The sequence below is a fragment of the Pelodiscus sinensis genome, chromosome 4, assembly GCF_049634645.1.
Source record: "Pelodiscus sinensis isolate JC-2024 chromosome 4, ASM4963464v1, whole genome shotgun sequence".
Lineage (NCBI taxonomy): Eukaryota > Metazoa > Chordata > Testudines > Trionychidae > Pelodiscus > Pelodiscus sinensis.
The window spans coordinates 107,024,705-107,031,270 of NC_134714.1; positions in this window are offsets into that span (position 1 = coordinate 107,024,705).

Below are 6,566 nucleotides of genomic sequence, written 5' to 3' on the forward strand. Positions count from 1 at the left end.
ACTAATTAAATCAGAATGGATGTGGCTTATCTCCAGCAGTGGTGAGAAGTTGAGAATACCTGAATGCGAGAACCATTCTATATTTATGTTTAGAATCATAGAATACTAGGAAGGGAGGGGACCTTGAGAGGTTATCGAGTCCAGTCCCCACCCCTCATGGCAGGACTCAGTACTGTCTAGACCAGTGGTCTCCAACCTTTTTATGACCAAGATCTCTTTTTAAATAACAGAACAAGCCAGGATCTACCACCCTGCCCCTTCCTTGAAGCCCTCTTCCTCTCTATTTTCCTCTCCATCACTTGCTATCCACAACCCTTATGCTGCTGCTTTTTTTCACAATTCTTCTGTAGTAAGAGGTTTTTCCAACATTTGGCCTGTCTAGACTGGACCAAATGTCAGAAAAAAAACCTTCTCGTGGAAAGAGGAATACAGGGGTGACCAAAAGAGCACGTTTGCTCTTCCACTAAAAAAAGTGGAAGAACAAACGCATCCCTGGATGCAGAAGAGTTTTTCTGGGATATCTCCGGAATCCTGAAAAACTACTGCAGTCTAGCCTTACCCTTGCTGGGTTGAAGCAGGATGTGTAGGCTCTGGGGTGGGAATGAGGGATTTGGGTGTGGGCAGGGGTGAGAGATGCAAGCTCTGGGAAGAAATCTGGATACAGGAGGAGGTGGAGAAGGGGATGCTGGATGCCGGGGCTTCAGGCAGGCCAGTGTTGGGGTCAGATGTAGAGTTAGAGTACTAAGCAAGCCACAGGCTTGTGGATATGAAGGTGCAGGAATTTGGGTTAGGGTATGTGAGGGCTCAGGGCAGGGGGTTCCAGTGATAGGCTCAGCTCAAGGGTCTGGAGGAAGGGGGAGTGCAGGAGTGTTATGATGCTGTGGGCAGATGGGGGTTTGTTGGCCAGGCTTCATTTTTAAATAAAATACTATGTCAAACACAAAAAGTTTCTGCATTGTCTTTATTTCTGAGAAGGGCAGGGAACCTGTTTTGAGTCAGGGGTCACTGACCCACAGAAAGGTCAGTTGGGGCCACACACGTGAGACACAAAATAAAAACTCCTCCAAACCCCCCACAAGTCTCACTAATGTGGCCCCAACTGTGCTGGTGGGAGCAGGGCACATGGTATTGGGGAAGGATGCCAGGGGGGACCGGGACAAGGGATGGGGTGCTGGGTAGGGTGCCAATGGATGCTGGGGTAGGGGACAGGGTGCTGGAGCAAAGAGAGGCTTTGCTTATCTCTAAATACCTTAAATGCTAAACTATTCATATTAGGCTACTGCACCTATAACATAAGGGGGTGTATATAACTTGTAAGAAAGGAAATATTAATCAAAATAATTAAACAGATGAAGCGCTTTAACTTTATCATTTTAGTTTTCCAAACTTTATTTAGAACAAAGTAAAATCTTATTGTATGTCCAAAGCAAAAGGTTTCAATGTTGTCTTTATTGATGGTGGGGTGGGGAACCTTTATTGGGTTGGGGGCCACTGATTCACAGAAAAATCAGTGTGGGGCCACACAAACGTGAAAAGCAATTCCCACCCCAAATCCTCAACCCTCACTGATGTGGCCCCCAACTGAAACACCCCACTCCTCTGGTGCTCCAGGACCAAGGTTCAGGGCTTCCCATGGGCCAGATTAGCTCTTTTGGAGTCCTGGGATTAGTATATTTTGTGAGCCCCTCCTGCCCCCTAGGCTCTGGGAAGCCAAAAATGAGCTCAGTGTGCAGGAGGCAGCTGTCAGGGATGGAGGTACAAGTAGGGGAGAGGGAGGGGAATCTGGGTGGGAGGTAAGTTGCTGGAGCTGGCTGTGTGTTTGGGTGCAGGAGGGAGTGAGGGTGTGAGGCCTGGCCCTGAGGGAGCAGGCTGGGGGTGGGGTGTCTGGCCAGAAGGGAAGGTGCAGGAGTGGGCTGAGGGTGGAGGGTCTGGAAGGGAGGCAGGATGAAGTAATGGCTGGGGGTAGGGTGTCTGGCCAGGGGGAAAAGTGTAGGAGCAAGGGAGGGTGCAGTGTGTAGCCAGGAGAGCAGGTACAGGAGCAAAGGAGGGTGCAGGGAAGGTGCAGGAGCAGGAGCGGGCTGGGGGCCTGGGGTCTGGGCATGAGAGGGACTGGGGTGCTTACCTGGCTTTGTGTCCTCTGCCGCTCTCAGGCACCACGTTCCAGCCCCACATCCCACTGCTCCCAAGATTCTGGCTAATGGGTGCTGCAGAGAAAGCCTCCAAGCAGTGCATCATGGTGGGGTGAGAGGGAGTGACAGCACATGGAACTATTTGCTCCCGTGCACAAGCCAGATCCTGTGGCGAGGCTCATGGCTTTCAACCTGTATATTATTTCAAGTTAAGAAATCCCTGTTTACACTCCTGAAAATAGGAGGGAGGCAATATCAAGCCAGAGGATGGCCCCTTGACTACAACTCAGGATGGAAATCAGGGTTACGTGTCAGGTGGCACTATGACCTGCTGAGTGACCTTGAGGAAAATTGGACTGGAAGTGCTGTGGGGCAAGGATGGTCTCTTAGGGTATGTCTACACTTCAGAGCCATGGTCCCCAACACGGTGCCCGTGGGCGCCATGGCACCTGCGGGGGCATTTCCATGCGCCCGCCAGGTGCTCGGGGCTGGCCTGGCACCGGGCGCATGGCGGGGGGAGCGCCGGCCCCAGGCGCGCGGTGCTGGGCGGGGGGAGCGCCGGCCCCGGGCCCGCGGCGCTGGCGGGGGGAGCGCCGACCCTGGGCATGCAGCTATGGGGGGGGCCACCCCCGGTCATGCGGCTATGGGGAGGGGGCCGCCCCTGGGGCGCAAGTGTCCCCGCCCCCTGGCGCCCGGCGGGCGAACAGCCATGCCCCCTGGCGCCCGACAACCTGGAAAGGTTGGGGACCACTGCTTCAGAGGCTGCCAGTGTCGATCTTCCAGGGTTCGAATTAGCGGTCAAGTTGAGAGCTAATTCAACCTGAAAGGGGCACTCTAGCCAATGCAGGTAACCCTGCTTTCACGAGGAGTAAGGAAAGTCAAAGGGAGAGTGCTCTTACTTCAACTTCCCACTGTGTAGACAGCTCCTAAAGCTGAGTTAAGCTATTTCGACTTCAGCTGTGCAATTAATGTAGCTGAAGTTGTGTAACTTAATTCAACTTTGTCCTGTAGTGTAGCCATACCTTTAGGCTATGTCTACACTCAGGGCTTCTTGCGCAAGTAATATGCAAATGAGGCTAAGCATGGAATATCGCTGAGCCTCATTTGCATACCTAATGAGCCACCATTTTTTTCAGAAGAGGCTCTTGCGCAAGAAGGAGCATCTACACTGCCCCTTCTTGCGCAAGAAAAACCCTCTTGTGCAATGCTGTTACACCTATTACTTTTCAGGAAGAACAGCATTGTGCAAGAGGGCTTTTCTTGCGCAAGAAGGGGCAGTGTAGATGCTCCTTCTTGCGCAAGAGCCTCTTCTGAAAAAAATGGTGGCTCATTAGGTATGCAAATGAGGCTCAGCGATATTCCACGCTTAGCCTCATTTGCATATTACTCGCGCAAAAAGCCGTGAGTGTAGACATAGCCTTACAGTTTTGTGCACTGCCTAATGTAGTGTGGCTGGGGTCTCTTAAGTGTTACTGCAGTGCAAATAAAAATAAACCACTCAATCTATCTGTCTCCTCTACCCACCCCCCACTTATTTGTCTAGTCCAGTGTTTCCCAATTTTATTTGGCTGAGGAACCCTTTTCAGCTTTTCAGAATTTCAAAGAATCCCTAGGTTTGTCAAGCAAAAAAAAAAAAAAAAAAAAAAAAGAAAGAAAAAAAGAGAGAGGGACCAACCAATGCATGAAAATCACATTCCTTTCCCAAGACTCCCCACTGCCCTTCCCTGAGGCCTCATCCTCTCTGTTTCCCTCCTCTCCATCACTTGCTATCCTCAGCCCTTATACACTCTCACTAGGTTGAGACAGGAAGTGTGGGGTGGGAATGAGGGATTTGGATGTGGGAAGGGGTGAGAAGTACAAGCTCTGGGAGGGAATTTGGATGCAGGAGAAGGGGATGTTGGCTCGGGGAGGGAGCTTGAGGCTTGGGAGTGTTGGGCTCAGGTGGAAGGTTGGGGTGCTGAGCAAGCCATCGGCTTATGGATGTGATGGTGCAGGAGTTTGGGCTGGATATGTGAGGGACTCAGGGCAAGAAGGTTGTGAGTATGATGGGCTCAGGACGCAGATTTGTGATGTGTGGATGGTGCAGGAGTGTTGTGGCAGAAGACTGAGGATGTGGGGATGCAGGAGTTTGGGGATGTAAGAGGCTCAGGACAGGGGGTTCCAGTGTATGATAGGCTCAGATTTGGGGTCAGGTGGTACAGGAGTGTTATGATGCTGCAGTGAGATGGGGGTTTGGCCCCAATTGGGGGTTGTTGGCCTGGCTTCATTTTTAAATAAAATATTGTCAAACTCAAAAGGTTTTAGCATTGTCTTTATTTATGAGGGGTGAGGAACCTGTTTTAAGTCAAGCATCACTGACCCACAGAAAAGTCAGTTGGTGCCACACAAGTAAGATGCAAAAAAAAAAAAAAACCCCCAACTATCCAAAAAACCCCAAGCCTCACTAATGTGGTCCCAAATGTGCTGGTGGGGGCGGGGGCTGGGGAGAGGGTGCTGCTGGGTGGAAGGATGCTGGCTCAGGTGGCGGGGTGCTGGGGCAAGGTGCTGGGGCAGGCAGGTGGCAGGGTGCTGGGGTCAGGGACATGGTCCTGCTGGGCACTAGAGTGACTGGCAGGGTGCTGGAACAGGGTGCTGCTGGGTGCTAGCGTGGATGGCAAGGTGCTGGGGTCAGGGCCAGGGTGGTGCTAGGGTGGATGGCAGGGCTGCCAAGAAGTGGGATAGGGATGGGGTGCAGGATCTGGGAGGGAGGTGGGGGCGGAAGGAGACAAGGTCTGGGTGGTAGGTAGGGTGCAGAAGCAGGCTTGATGTAGGGTGTCTGCCAGGGGGAGGGAGCAGATTGGGGGCTACGAGGGAGGGTGCAAGGAGGGGATTTGGGTAGGAGTTGGACCTTCCTGGTCTGGCACCCTCTGGACCTGAGCGGTCCCAGATGAGGGATTTTTGGACCAGGGGAGGTTATTTCAGGGCTCCTGCCTCCTCCCCTCCCCACTAGGCTTCTTTGCACCTCTATCCCCTGCAACCCAACTGAGCTGCCCACCCCTGCTGGTTCCCTGCACCTCCCCCAAAACCATCCCCCACAATCCAAGGGAGTGCAGCACCAGTTCCCTGCAGCCCCTCACAGCCCAGCTGAGCTGCTCGTCTGTTCAGTATGCCCTCCCCCATCCACCTCAGCCCAGCTGAGCCCTGCACTGGTTCCCTGCATGCCTCCCCCACAGCACAGATGAGACCCGTTTCCCTACACCTCCCCCAATCCCCGCAAAATTGCTGAGCCAAGCACCAATTCCCTGCCCCTCCCTCCCCTTGAGTCTAGCCCCGGTTCCTGGCACCTCTCTCCTCCTGCAGCCAAACTGAGCTCTGAGCTCCACGCCGCCTCCCACCCTGCAGCCCAGCCCAGCCCAGCTCCCCGGACATCCCCACTCTGCAACCCATCTGAGATGCACCTTCCCCTGCACCTTCCCCCAAACCATGCAGACATGCTGAGCCAGCGCTGATTCCTTGCCCCTGACTCCCTCCCTCCCTCCCCTTGGCTGTGTCTACACTGGCGCGATCTTGCGCCAAAGCGGCCGCTCTTATGCAAAAACTTGCTTCCTGTCTACACTGGCCGTGTGTTCTTGCACAAGTACACTGACATTCTCATGTATGAAATCAGGGCTTCTTGTGCAAGAACTATGATGCTCCTGCTCAGGAATAAGCCTTTTTGGACAACTGTTCTTGCACAGGAGGTTAGTGTGGACAGACAACATGAATTTCGTGTGCAAGAAAACCATATGGCTAAAATGGCCATCAGCACTTTCTTGGGCAAGAGAGCGTCCACACTGCCATAGATGCTCTTGTGCAAAACCACAGCTCGCACATGAAGTGTGGACGTGTTCTTGCACAAGAACCCTTGCACAAGATGTTCTTGCACAAGAAACCGCCAGTGTAGACATAGCCTAAGAGTTTCCTCACATGAGCAAAATGAATTTTGTGTTGTACTGAGTTCATGTGGCTTGTGTGGATGTGCCACTGTGGCACCCAAGTTATTAATAAATATTTTTAAACCTTTACCTTTTCTCTCTGCTGACATGTCTCCTCTCCTTTTTCCATCAGCTCCCCTGGTGCCTGCTGCCTCCCAACTCCTCACCCTCCTCTGCTGTCTCTACTCCTGCCCTTTTCACTGCCCTCAGCCCTCCTGCAACCTGCCCCCCTCCACCAGCCCTTCTCTCCCCCCTGTGCCCACTCCTCCAGTAGCCCCACTCTGATCATGTGAGCTACCCATTCTCATCCCCTCTTCCAACACCTCCCTCTGCACACCTGCCCTGCCTCTCTCCTCTGGTGCTGGTCCCTTCCCTGCAGGTGTCTGCCCTTCTGCTTCACCCCAAGAATCCCTTGGCACCTGCACCTTCTCTTACGCCTGCACCCTCTTGTTGCCCCTCTTCCCTCACTGCCCCTACCTCCTTT